The sequence below is a fragment of the Marmota monax genome, unplaced genomic scaffold (assembly GCF_021218885.2).
Source record: "Marmota monax isolate L192 unplaced genomic scaffold, Marmota_monax_Labrador192_F-V1.1 WCK01_AAM20220418_F8-fsc00045, whole genome shotgun sequence".
NCBI classification, from domain to species: Eukaryota; Metazoa; Chordata; class Mammalia; order Rodentia; family Sciuridae; genus Marmota; species Marmota monax.
The window spans coordinates 11616098-11630541 of record NW_026692132.1 but is presented as its reverse complement, the minus strand read 5'-3'; the positions used below and the strand labels follow the sequence as shown (position 1 = coordinate 11630541).

General features: G+C 36.3%; 1 non-coding gene across 1 annotated transcript; it reads left to right on the top strand.

The window, feature by feature from the left end:
• Nucleotides 1–9855: 9855 nt before the first annotated feature.
• On the top strand, nucleotides 9856–9959 carry LOC124108770 (U6 spliceosomal RNA). Its single transcript, XR_006856774.1, has one exon. It is a non-coding gene; the product is annotated as a U6 spliceosomal RNA (small nuclear RNA).
• Nucleotides 9960–14444: the final 4485 nt, after the last annotated feature.

Genomic DNA, 14444 nt, shown 5'->3' with positions numbered 1-14444 from the left:
TGCACCCTGATTGCCAGAATTATATTTCCTAATCTTGTATTACTATATTTAATTGACAAGCAATATCTGAATGAATCAATGAAAAGTCTGTTTCAATTTCCTTGAGACCTGTCCTTTCATACATCTGTCCATTCTTTTATCCTTTATCCTTTTGGTCTTCCTATCTTCAGGCATTTATTGAGTACTCCCAAGATTTCATACAGTAAGTGCTGTCAATTAAGGAGAGTGAAATAGAAGTCCTGTATAAATCTGAAATTTTCAAATACCAAATACCATTTCATTTAAATTATATTGTAATTGCTAATAAGTAATGCATTGAAGATATTATATCCCTTTAGGAAAAATTGAAGCTGTGGCACAAGAGAGTAATTTACTCCAAAAAGTTAAATAATTGTAGATAATAAGTATTAAGCATGATTTGAGAGACTGGCAGTTTTCTTTTCCAGTTTGAGTTTCACTATCATTCATCTCATAGATTTCTGAGGCTTTAGGTTAGAAACTTGTCACTGTGACCAAAATATCTGAGAAGAACAGCTTAGAGGAGTAAAGTTGATTTGGGCTCATGGTTTCAGAGGTTCAGTGCATGGTTGGCTGAGTGCATTGCTCTTGGCCCAAGGTGAGGCAGAGCATCATGGTGGAAGGGAGTGGCAGAGGCAAACTGCTTAGGACATGGCAGCAGGAAAGCAAAGAGAGGGGAAGAGCTGCAGGGAAGATGAACCCTTGCGGGGCACACCCCCAGTGACCCACCTAGTTACAGTCAACACCCAGTAAGTCCATTCAAACTAGGATGAACTTATTAGGTTATAGCTCTCATAATACAATCATTTTATCTCTGAATATTCTTTCATTAACACAGGAGTTTAGGGAGATACTTCATATCCAAACTATAACAAAACTCCATACATCAAGATTAGATTACTTCTTGAGGCCATGAGCAGGCTAGGGTTAGGGTTGTGTGTTGCATTTTGCTTACTTGGTAGAAGGGTAAGTGGACATGTTTGGCTGCTTAGTACAACTCTGTGGATAGCTATTTGTTAAGGAGGTTAGCAGCCCTTCACAGTGAAATTCATTTCCAGTGACCATAATAGATGGGAGAACTGCCTACAGCTTGGACAAATGCCAACAGTGTGTTTTTCTTAAGGACAGCAATGAATGACTTTGGCCCTGAGTCAGCCTAACTGGTATGCCTGGGAAAATGCTTGAACAAATCATGATAAAATCAATCTGCAAATGCTTCTGAAAGAACATGAGCTTGTGAAGAACAAAGCCTAGAAAATAAATCTCTTCTGCCAATTCAGAGTTCAGTGTGATAGCAGCTTCATAGATAAGAAGATATGTTGGAATTTTAATTTACAAGGCTTTTGATCCTTTGTGAATGACACCATCAACCCCTTGGAAAAATAACAGAGGTGAGCCCAAGAAACAGAGGCATGTCCCCCAACCCACTAGGGGACTCCAGTGAGATCATGCTATAAGATTAGCCAAAACTGCATATAAGACATCTGACAATAGGGAGAAATGGGTCTTTGTCAGCCATGACTGTTGTTGCATAGTAAGCACCAGATTAAAAGTGACCATCTTAAATTTAAAGACATTCATTTGATCCCACTTCCTCCTCTATCCCCATTTTTTTCTATTCCATTTCTGGAAAAATTCCTTGAAAGAATTGTTCATATTCACTGTCTCAAATTTTTCTTCTTCCATTGCAAGACAGCTGCATAATTTACAGAACCCAGTGCAAAACAGAAATGTGAGACCCTTGTTGAAAATTATTAATAATTCAAACACAGGGACCGAAGGGCATTAGTTTGCACATGAGCTTCTCTGACATAGGGCCTTGTAACTACCCAGGTCATAACACTCATGAAATTGGCCCTGCTCCATTGCCTTCTGAGCCTACTCAAAAAAGTCTCAGTTTCCATCAATTCTACTAAATAGTACTAGATGATGTCAGCACTGAATCTAAGTCGATTTTCCTCTTCATCTTACTGTATCAATAATTGGTATTTAACAAGAGTGATCACTCCCTTCTTCTTAAAGCACTGTCTCCACCTCATTCCAGAACACACCCTCTGTTCTCTTTTTACCCACTGGACACTGCTCACTTTAATCCTATCTGGTGGTTCCTCCTTGCACTAGACTCTTCACAGGAATCTATACACTAAAGCAGAGAACCTACGAATACATTACATTACATGGTAAAAAGGGTTTGTAGATGTAATTCATTTAAGAAAAAAATAGATTATCCTGGATTACCTGACTGGACCCAGTGCTTTCACAGAGTTCTTATTAGAAGAAGGAGGAGGATCAGAGTCAATAGTGACAGATGTGATGATGGAAGAGGTCAGAGTGACATGAACAAGGGACCATGAGCTGAGGAATGCAGGTGGCCTCTAGAAGCCTAAAAATCAAGGAAATAGACTCCCTTGTGAAGCCATCAAACAGAATATTCTGAAGCTTTAAAAATACCTTGATTTGTCTGCTGATCTTCAAAAATGTAAGAGAATAAATTGGCATGTTTTTAAAGCCACTCACTCTGTGGTAATTTGTTACAGAAGCCATGGTAAGTTAATATATTCTTCAGCAGTCCAGTCTCTATCTATTGGCTTGGGCCAGGGCTCATCCCTAGGACCTCTTACTTTCCTGTTTATATACATTCCCTCAGATGTCTCACTCAGTTTCAGGGACTTAAAAACCCAGCTAAACAGTAAAGTTTAGAAGGATTACTTCTACAGTAAATTCAGAAATTTTCTCCTCTGAATTAGAATTCAGTCCTAAACTCCAGATTCATGTAAACAACAGCTCATTTAATGTTTTCATTTAAGAGGCATTGCAACTTCAACATATCCAAAGGCACTGTCCTTCTACCATCTTTCCTGAATCAGTAAAAGAAGGCTCCAATTTAACTCTTCCAGTTTTCTTAGGCCAAACCCCTCAGTTATCCTTGATATCTTTCTTTTCTTCACACTTCACGTATTGCCTATCAGGAAATTCTGTTTGCTGAGCCTCCAAAATAAATCCAAAACCTGACATTTCTCACCACTTTCTCTGCTACCACTCTGAGGCTCACCTGGAATATTACACAGCCTCCAGCTGGTGTCCCAGCTTCTAACCTTATCCCCCTGCACTCTAGGCTCATTCCAGCAATAAGTGATTTTCTTGGAATATTCATAATGTCAAATCACTTCTCTTAAAATCCTATAATGGCTTTTCATTTCAGTCCAAAGGCATAAGCCTTATAAGGACCTAGAGGGTCTCTGTGATCTGGCCCTTCTGCTACTCCTCCATGCCTCTCCTACCACTCTATGATTCACTGGCTGTCTTCCTTCTACACCAGCCTGGTTGCTTTCCTAGAACATTAGACTTTTGCAATTGTTATTCCTTTGCCAAAAATGGGAACACAGATGTATCTGCATTACCCCTTCTCTCACTTCTTTTAGGTTCTCTGCTCAAATGTTCACGTGTTACTATCCCTGAAGATTCAAATGTTCTCTTACTACTATCCCCCACTCAACTCCCTGTCTTTCTTATTCTGCCTTGTTAATCTCCTTAGCATTTACTATTATGTAACATAGACACATATTCATTTATTATTTGTTTATTTGAGTCTTGCTACTAGAATGTGAGTTCTATTAGGGTAAGTACATTTTTTTGTTCTCTAAACTTAAAAGTTCTTAGTTCTAGAACAGCAAGTAGCTAATGGTAGGTACTTGGTAAATACATGTCATTAAGTTAAATGAATGAATAATACCACATGACTAGAGTGCTGAACTCATTTGCCAATTTCTTTTTTCTTTTTTTTACCTTTATTTTATTTATATATTTTTCTTTTTTATGTGGTGCTGAGGATCGAACCCAGTGCTTCATACATGCTAGGCAAGTGTTCTGCCACTGAGCTACAACCCTAGCCCTCATCGGCCAATTTCTAAGTAATATATCAGTGAATATCCATGAATAAATCATATCCCAAATCCACTTTTTGAATGAAGATGAAAAGACTATTAGTAAATTCTTAGAAATTTCTGGAATTTCTATTAATTTTACCCAAACTATGTGACCACTGTGACCCAGGAGCTGCATTGATCAAAAAACCAGATAGTCTTCCTTAACAGGCAGGTATGTGTGCATGCGCGCGCACACACATGCACAGAGACTTTCTATTAGGAATGATTTTGCTTCCAGGGGGACATTGGCAATGTCTGGAAGCATTTTTGTTACCACTGAGGGAAAGGTCTTACCGGCATCTGGTGAGCAGACACAAAGACGCTGCTAAACATCCTGTAATTCACAAGACAGCCATCTACAACAAAGTAATTATCCAGCCCAAATTATCCAGCCCAAAATGTCAATAGTAGCAAGTTTGAGAATGTATTTGTCTTTGTGAGGCAGAGTGATTTTTAAATGTCAGCTAGGTCCTGTGATCAATAGTATTGGTTAAGGTTTCTATATGTTTTTCTATTTTTTTATTGTGCTATCAACTACTGAAAGGTGATTGTTGAATTCTTCAACTATAATTGTAGATACATTTTTCTTTGCAGTCCTATTAGTGTTTGTTTCAGGTCTTTTGAAATTCTTTTATTAATACATAAACACTTAGGATTGTTACTTTCTCTATAAGAAATCACTTTTTTCATCATGATCAAAGTATTCCATTATTGGTAAAATTCTAAAATCTACTTTATGAAATTAGTACCCTTATAAAAGATGCACAAGAAAGACCCTTGGATTCTTCTACCATGTGAGGACAAAGAAAGGCACCATCTGTGAACCAGGAAGTGGGCCTTCACCAGACACCAAATCTACTGTCAACCTGATCTGCAGAACTGTGAGAAATAAGTCCCTAATTCTTATCAACCACCCAGTTTGTTTTGTTATGTCATCCCCAAAGTGTGGACAGAACTTGTGAATGTGATGGAATTTCACTCTCATTGTTAGGTTATGGTATGTGGAAAAGTTGGAAGAGATTTGCTGTAATTAAGACTAAGATATTGACCAATGGCTATCAAAAAGTGAGGACCTCAGTTATAAAAAAAAATAAGAAGAAGAAGAAGGAGGAGGAGGAGGAGGAGGAGGAGGAGGAAGAGGAGGAGGAGGAGGAGGAGGAGGAGGAGGAGGAGGAAGAGGAGGAGGAGAAGAAGAAAGGAAAGGAAGAGAGAAAAGGATCTCTCAGGACCTCAGAACACAAATTAATTCTGCCAATAACCTGATTATCTATGACACCTTCCTCAGCAAAGCGTACAGATGAAAATGAAGCCTTTTAAATCAGCTATGAGAGATCCTGAGCAAAGGTCAGAGCTAAGAGATGCTTGGATTCCTGACCCACAGAAACTGTGAGATAATAAATATGTACTGTTTGCAATGTTAAATATATGGCGGTTTGTTATATAGCAATAGAAAACTAATACATTCCATTTTGCTTCTTTATTAGATTATTAGATAAACCTGTTTGTGTATGGTTGCTTTAAGGATAACAGTATCCACCCTTAATATATCAGCCTACCTTCAAATTCATTATACTACTTTATTTATAATTTAAGACTCTTCTAGCTGTTTTCATCCTTTTTACCAATCCTATTTCTGTGCTACTTGTTATATACTTTACCTCTTTGTGTGCTATAAAACCCCTACATGTTGTTTTTATCTTGCTTTAAATGTGAATTATCTTTAAAGACATGTTATAAGGAAAAAGAAAGTCTCTTTTATTTATCATATACTTATCACTCCCAGTGTTCTTTACTCCTGAGTGTAGATCCAGATTACTATTTTAATTTGCCTAAAGCACTACCTTTAATATTTTCTATAAGGCAGGTCTGTTGGTGGTAAACTCTCCTAATTTTTCTGTCTTAAAGAGTCTTTTTCACTAGGTTTTTGAAAGTTTTCTTGCTGCATGTAGAGTTCTAGGTTGACAGTGCCCCCCACAACTCATACACACACCTATAAAAATATTGACCCACTGTGTTTTACCTTGCATTATTTCTGACAAAAAGTCAGCTGTTGTAGGTGAATAATAATAGAAAACACTTAGAGCAGCACCCACTGATTAATATACATCTCATTTGTATATTTATGTATGATTACACATATTAGTTTATTTAGTACCCACAACTATGTCATAAAGTAGGTACTATTATTGTGTCTCTTATAAGGAAATTATGGCACAAAAAGACTGAGCTACTTGCTCCAACTCACAGGACTTAAGACATAGCCAGGAATGAAATCCTAGCTATCTGGCTACAGAGGCTGCCTTAAGCATTAATTCACACTACTTCTTCCTTCTTGATATCAATAGATCAACACAACTACATAGGAAGCTCAGAAATATGCCTAAGTAAAGTACAATACAAGATAAAAAGTCATTCTTGAATTACTGGATTATAATCCTGTTATCCTATGTCCAATCAGAAAATAAGCCTGTTGAGCTAGGGATGTAGCTCAGTGGTAAGCGCTTGCCTAACATGTACAAGGCCCAGAGTTGCATCCCCAGTGGTCTCTCTCTCTCTCTCTCTCTCTCTCTCTCTCTCTCTCTCTCTCTCTCTCTCTCTCTCTTTCACACACACACACACACACACACAGCCTCTGTCCTATATCCTTTGGCTCTGTCTCTGATATGACCTGACTGCTCCCCAGTGTCAGAGTTTTTCAACATGACTTCTGAAAACTAAAGTCCAAAACAACTCTGGATATTTATTCTTCAAGCCTGAATGAATATTTGCCCTTTATGCTATTTTCAAGCCTTCCATGTCTCTGTATCATTGTCACCTGCCGAAAACCTGATTATCATGTACATCTTCCTTGTTTGGAACATGCTTCTTTATGGGTGAACTCACAACCCTTGAAGGTAGGATCCATGTCTTTGTTACCACAGTGATAGACATGCAGTCGTTCTCATAAATTATTGGATCAACAGCTTTAACAACTAATTCCTCCAGGAGCCAAAAATACTATCTTGTTCAGTGAAAGTCTGCTTTCACTTTCATATCAGCATCACTTTCATCTCTTGAGCTAGGGTTGATAGTTTCTAACAGACAAAAAAAGGAGTCTTTTATCACAGAAGCAAATGGAAGCTGTTGGCTTTAGATGTCTTGGCTCCAGTTCATGAACTGTTGATGCTATAACACAAATGAGAATGATTTTTTCCATCTACCCGTACCACTTTAATATCCAGCTTTTCAACATTCACCCTTATACTGCAAGACAGCAAAAGTGTTTAGGTATTATTTTGTCCTCATTCTATAATGAAGAATAATGCACATTATAATTTTTTTATTTTGAGAATTAAATGAGAAAATATTTACAAAATCTTTTAAAATAAAGATTTTGTGATGTAAATCAATTCATAGCATTTTATAGGTGAGAATAACTCCAGTCCTGTAGAACAGGTCTGATCTATCTGGGATCACACAGAAGATAGCAGAACTGGAACTAGAACCTGTATCTAACACCAATCCATGATTTATTGCAATTTAGATGTGTGTTGGCCTCCCACCAAGAATGTGGGAACACTGGAACAGGTCTGGGTTGTTCCCTGGGGAATCTTGTGGAGCATCATGATAAGGTATATTTCTATAATTCTGTGCTCTAGCCCAAAGCTAAGGCAGTGCCTGAGAGCTAGCATGGTTAAATAGTACCTGAGACTGAAAGGGGGGCAAAATATCCAAGCAAGTTGTATGTCTGAAGGTCTCTGCAGAGAAGAAGAACAAAAACTGGAGAAATTAGATGAGTGGAAGGTCCACACACAGCATGTGAGTCCAAGCCTGGAGGTCACGGTAGGCCTAGATAACACAGCTCTTTGTAATGGTCAACTACTTCTAGCACTAGTGGGTCAATACAGCTCAGATAAGCCCTCCCCCAGCCTACCATGGCAACTCCATGCAAGAGCTTCTAGGAAAAAGCATTTCTTTTCTGTCTTGAGAATCCCACACCCCTTAGAGTAGGGAAGGGAAAAGTGACATCTTTTTTCTATATTTGTCTGCCTTACTGTGAAAAGGTAAAAATTATAGATTGAGAAAAGAGAGGAAATAATGCTTTCAAATAAATACACTCAAAAATGTTTAAATGCCTCTTTAGGGAACTCACTAACTCAAGTAATACAGCTCTTCAACTTGGATAGACTTCTTCCCCTCAATCTTCCCTCATAACTCATTACACATTATATCCTTCCCTCTTATATACTTGAACTCAGCAATGGTAAATACAAAAATTTAAAGAAAACCCTCAAAATCATTTTTAATAGATAACTGACATGGAATTTTATTGCAAAGCTACCACATAAGACAAATTTGAGTATTAACGTAATTTGTAGCTTTAATAAAAAGCATTCTTTGAAACTAGGGCAGATGAGATTTTGTGGTGATGAGGTTGATCTCTACCTGTCTATCTCAGGTTTTCTGACAAGTCAGCACCCACTTTATGTCTAGTATATTTGACTCTCACCCCTTTGCATAATTTACAGTTTCCTCACTCACAGAAACATGGCACTCTTTGTGCTAGGCAGGTTATGTAACCATCACTATTTTATTTTATAATCTAAAAGTTTGCTAACATTTCATCTCAATAAACATGTCCATATCCAATAGAAAGGAAACAAAGTAGGATACAATATAGTAGGTTAGAATAGCTTTGATACTTTCTCAAGAAAAATCTTTGTTAGCCAAACAAGGAATGTAATTTGTAGATTTTTAAGTGATTTTGCCAGGGATGGGGGAATTGACATGGCTGAGGACATGGAAAGGAAACTAAATTGAGAATTTACTAAGGCCAAAACTCTATAACCTTTCATATTTTATGGGGGTTGTTGTTCCTTTTAATCATTTCAAAGACACCTATATCCACTTTAACAATGAAAACATCTCTGAGTCTCATACAAGTCAAATAATCTGATCCAGGTCAGCTGGGAGATAAGGGTTCATTCAGAGCTTGAATCCAGATCTACCTTATTCCTCAGCCCAGATGGCTTCTCCACATGGCACAGTGCTTAGGGACATGGCAGCGACTATTGGCAGCACCCATTCTCCCTGATTCCTTCTTAATAAAATCCATATGTTAAAGCATCCACCCTCTCACACACCACCATTTAGCTCAGAGAATGAGGACTCCTCACATACCCAAGGGATACCTAATCAAATGGCCATCACCATTTCCTCTACAATAAGTGCTTTAGGGAGGGAATGTGACTTAATTCTGACCTAAGTCAGATGAGAAAAATCTGCTGGTGGAATGTGGGAAACGCTTTGAGGAAAAGTTTTTTCTTCTCACTCTAGAAGGAACCAAACGTGAAATAATTTTCTTCTTGTTTGGGATATGAGCATATCTAGAAGCAATGCCTAGAGTTGTTCACCAGCAACTTGGTACCAGCCTAAGGATAAAGTCTCTGCCAAAAAGGGCAGAGCAGAGGAACAAAAGTAACTTTGTCTTGAAGGCCTTGCAGAACTGACCCGTAAGTAATCCTGGAGTCTTCTCACCCCCAGATTGCCCCTTATGGAATATTATCTGCCTGTGTTCACCCTAATTCAGATTTTTTTCCCACTGGTTGGAGTCCACAGCACCATAATGATATAACTGGAGGCCAAGACCCCATACAAGACTGGACAGCCTTCACTCCTTGTAGCTTACAAGGCCAGTGTAACAGAAAGTCCTAAACTAAAGGAAATCCATCCATCCAAGAAGAGCAGAGGAAGGGGTCTTAAGTGGTTAGGACTTGTCACCAAGACTTCAAAAGCACAGTATTTAGGAAATCAGGGGTCAGCTGATACCAAGGTAGGAACATTTGCAGCAATTAAATATGGGACTCATATCAAAGCATCCTGGCTAGTTTATCAAGCTAAATTTGGGCTTATAATAGATTCATGGAACAATGTGCTCGCTTCAGCAGCACATATACTAAAATTGAAACGATAGAGAAATTAGCATGGCCCCTGAGCAAGGATGACATGCAAATTCATGAAGCATTTCATATTTTTTTCTCAGAATATGAAATACAATCAATCAAAAAATATATGAAAAAATGTTCATCATGATTAGCAATTAGAGAAATGCAAATCAAAACCACTCTAAGATCTCATCTTATTCCAGTCAGAATGGCAGCTATTATGAAGACAAACAACAAGTGTTGGCGAGGATGTGGGGAGAAAGGTACACTCATACATTGCTGGTGAGATTGAAAATTGGTGCAGTCAATATGGAAAGCAGTATGGAGATTCCTTGGAAATCTGGGAATGGAACCACCGTTTGAGCTATCTCTCTCCAGGTCTATACCCAAAGGACTTAAAAACAGCATACTACAGGGACACAGCCACATCAATGTTTACAGCAGCACAATTAACAATAGCTAAACTGTGGAGCCAACCTAGATGCCCTTCAGTAGATGAGTGGATAAAAAAAAATGTGGCATATATACACAATGGAATATTACTCAGCAATAAAAGAGAATAAAATCATGGCATTTGCAGGTAACTGGATGGAGTTAGAGAAGATAATGCTAAGTGAAGTTAGCCAGTCCCCCCCAAAAAAACATTTGCCAAATGTTTTCTTTGATATAAGGAGGTTGATTCATAGTGGGATAGGGAGAGGGAGCATGGGAGGAATAGACGAACTCTAGATAGGGCAGAGAGGTTGGAGGGGAAGGGAAGAGGCATGGGGTTAGAAATGATGGTGTAATGTGTTGATCATGATTATCCAAAGTACATGTATGAAGACACAAATTGGTGTGAATATACTTTGTATACAACCAGAGATATGAAAAATTGTGCTCTATATGTGTAATAAGAATTGTCATATATAAATTAAAAAAAAAAAAAGATTCATGGAACAAAGGGTCAAGTCCTACAAACTGAGTCACTTACAAAGAAAGTAGAAAATGGGTTGCCTAGCAAGAGTCAACTTAATTAAATTGATCACCTAAGAGTTTTTTCTGGGCAATGATTTCTCTCTTTTTTTTCTCATCTAAAAGACAATTTTGAAAACTAATTACCTTCCCAATCACTTTAAATTTATTTATTGGTTTAGGATTTTAAATTTAACATGTCAAATTTTTATGTTTAATATTTAAACCATATTGAGTTAGCAAAAGTTTTAATAAATTTAATGAAGATTCTGAATATATAAGCTATTTAATTTTTTAACCCAATATGTGTCTTTGCTGGAGCGAATAGGGAGAGAAAGATTGTTAGGAGAGAAAGAATGATAAGAAACTCCATGCTTCAGTCATAGTTCTTGTATTCAGTCATATTCCTTGTTTTCTTTTAGAATGCATAACAGAAAAACACACTTTTATGACTCTACATTTTATTTGTTGGGAATAATGAAATATGTCTCAAAGAATCATATGTATAAAAGCACTGACATAAATTCCCTGGAGAAATTGAGTGTAGTTACCATTTTAGTATAGAATTACATAATCTAATGAAAACTAAGTTACCACTTATCTTCTTCCACATTCCTGGATTTTCTCCAGTGGTGTTGAAATTTGATTATTTTCTATAAACCTCTTAAATATTAGTGTTAGGAGAGTGTAAACTCTGAGGCTGATGATTGGAGAAGTGACACTGGCAAGGTCAGATAGAATCTTCCCTTTATGGATACTAGGAGCATCCTTATTGTGCACTGGAGAGATACTTTTAGTCATATAGAGTTCTGGATCCTATCTCAGTTTCAGTGACATTCAAATCATCCAACCCTCAAATCTCAAATGGTGTGAACTACTTGGTGTAGGTTCTTCAAAATGTCCCTGCTACCTGCACATCTCTATTAACATTCTAAAATCCTCCATATTTTGAGCAGTAGATAGAATATCTAAACTAATCAGCAGCTGAGAAGGAATATTTATTCCCATGGTCTGTTCAACCTGAATGAGTTTCAAGCTATTTGCCCTGGTGTAGTAGTTATATGTATCAGAAATTTATGAGAAATTATTTCTTTAATTTTTGTAAGACACAACGAAGTAATCTCACTTCCTGGCAAACTTACTGGCTAAAAACTTTTCATTTGCTTTAGTCAAGTCTCCAATGACTTGGAAAAATTTACTGAAAACCCTGCTTTCAAGGCAATTTTGCCATATTCAATTTAAAAGTTTTTCATTTGTCTCAACACTGCAATATTACTAATAACTGCATATAGGCAGCAATGCCTTTATTAGGTTATAGATTATTTTTATAAAGTTAAAATTTGTGAACAATTCCTGCTGGTGCCTAGCATAAGGGAATGATGGTAAATGGGAAAACTCATGTGGTATTATATTTGCCTTATGAACTCATGATGAAGTAAATTCTCTAAGTAAATAAGTGCCAGAAAGCAAAAAGATTGATAGCAGTCCCTTCCTATAATACTCACAGCAGTAAGATAAATTATATGTCTCAGTAATCTTTTATAATGACAACTATATTTAAGTACTTTCTAGTAAATGCTGAGAGAGGATTTACATTGTTTACTATTGCAAATATTTTCTAAAACCAATTAATCTGGATTCTCTAGAGAAACAGAACCAAGAGGATGTTTACTTATTTATTTATTTAGTTGTAAGGACTTGGTTTATGTAATTATGAAAGTTAAATCCAGACCTAGGAGAACTGATGGTATAATTTCAGAACACCAATTATATATATATATATATATATATATATATATATATATATACATATATAATTGAAATATATATATATTTATAATTTATATATATATATATATAATTGAAATTCTTAGATACAGAACATTAAAACAAAGCATGAAATTCTTGAAGCATTAAAATATGGAATTAAAATGAAAGACACACACTACAAAATGACTAACTCAAAAAGGAACCAAATAAAATTCTAGAAATAAAAAATGTAGTACCTGAAAAAAATCTGAATTTGATATATAAAGAAACTGCCCCCCCAAAAAAAAACAAGGAAAAAGAAACCATGAGATATAAAAAGAAATAATAAATAGATAAAGTTTATCAGAATTCCCAAAAGAGACAATGAAGGAATGATACTATTTAAAGAGATAATGACTGTGGCTTTCACAGGAAGACACAGAAGAATGAGGAACAACAGACACAGGAAGGAGAACAGTTAGTAAGACCACTGGTATTCTGGTAAACTGACTCTGAAAATAGAAGTTCAGATTTATAGCAGTGCTTTACTAAACAATATTCTAAACTACATCATAATGGTCAGGATGATTATGTTCCCCTGAAATTCATATGTTGAAATCTTAACCCCCAATGTGATGGCATTAGGAAATGAGGTGTAATTAGGCCATGAAGATGGAGCCCTTATGTTTGAGATTAGTGCCCTTGTAAAAGGGACCTCAGAGAGCTGTTTCACCCTTTATTCACTGGTTGAGTATATGAGAGCTTGGCTGTCACAACATGGAAGAGGACCCTCACCAGAATCCAGATTTTGGATGTCCAGCCTCATTATCCATTGCTTCTTTGTTATAGGAGCAAAAACTAAGACATATGTATGCCAAAAGAGGATAAAATGTTCCAGAAGAAACACCTAAGTGAAAAGAATTGGTGAAGATAATAGATAATTTTAACACATATTATCTGTATAGAATAATAAATATTGTATAATTTATGGAGAAATTGAAAAAAATATCAAGATATTGGGCAAAAATTATTATAAATCAGTAAAATTACTGAAGTTAAACTTTTCTGAAGTATTATATGGCATAGTAAGAGAATCAAAATATAAATCTACACTTTTGAAAAAAAATGGAATAAGAAAACAGGAAAACTAACCTCAATCAATTTAAGAGGAAGCAAGAAAGAAGGAAAAATGAATGAAAAAAATGGGGGACAAATAAGGAGCACAAAGAAAAGTGACAGAATGCAGTCTATATGTGTCAATAAAAAAAATGCTCCAAACTCATCAGTTAAAAATAAGATTAGCTGGGGCATATTGTGCATCTACAGTCCCAGCAACTCAGGAGACTGAAGCAGGAGGATCACTTGAGCCCAGGAGTTCAAAGCCAGGCTGGGGAACACAGCAAGATCCCACTCAAAAATAATACAAAGATTATCAATTTGGGTTCTTTTAAATACAGCTATATTTTCTTTACAAGACACATGATAGAACATAAGGACATTGAATGTAAAATGATGGAATATATGCACTGAAGTACTTAATGAAATAAAGCTAGTATGGCAATATTATTGTAAGCTAAAATATATTTTACGTAGAAGGCCCTACATCTCTAATAATTTGATGCAATTTTTTGGAAAGTAAATTTGAGTATACATTTATCTTACAACTCAGCAATTTCACTCCATTTTCTAGCGGAATTCTTGCACATGCACCCAGTAGATAAGTAAAGAATGTTCATAGCAGCACTGCTCATAAAAGCAACAAACAATAACAAAAATTACCCAAATGCCCAAACATGAAAGACTGGAGAGATGACATAGCATAGTCACACAATTACTGTACAAAATAACAATGAACTCCAACTATATGCCACAT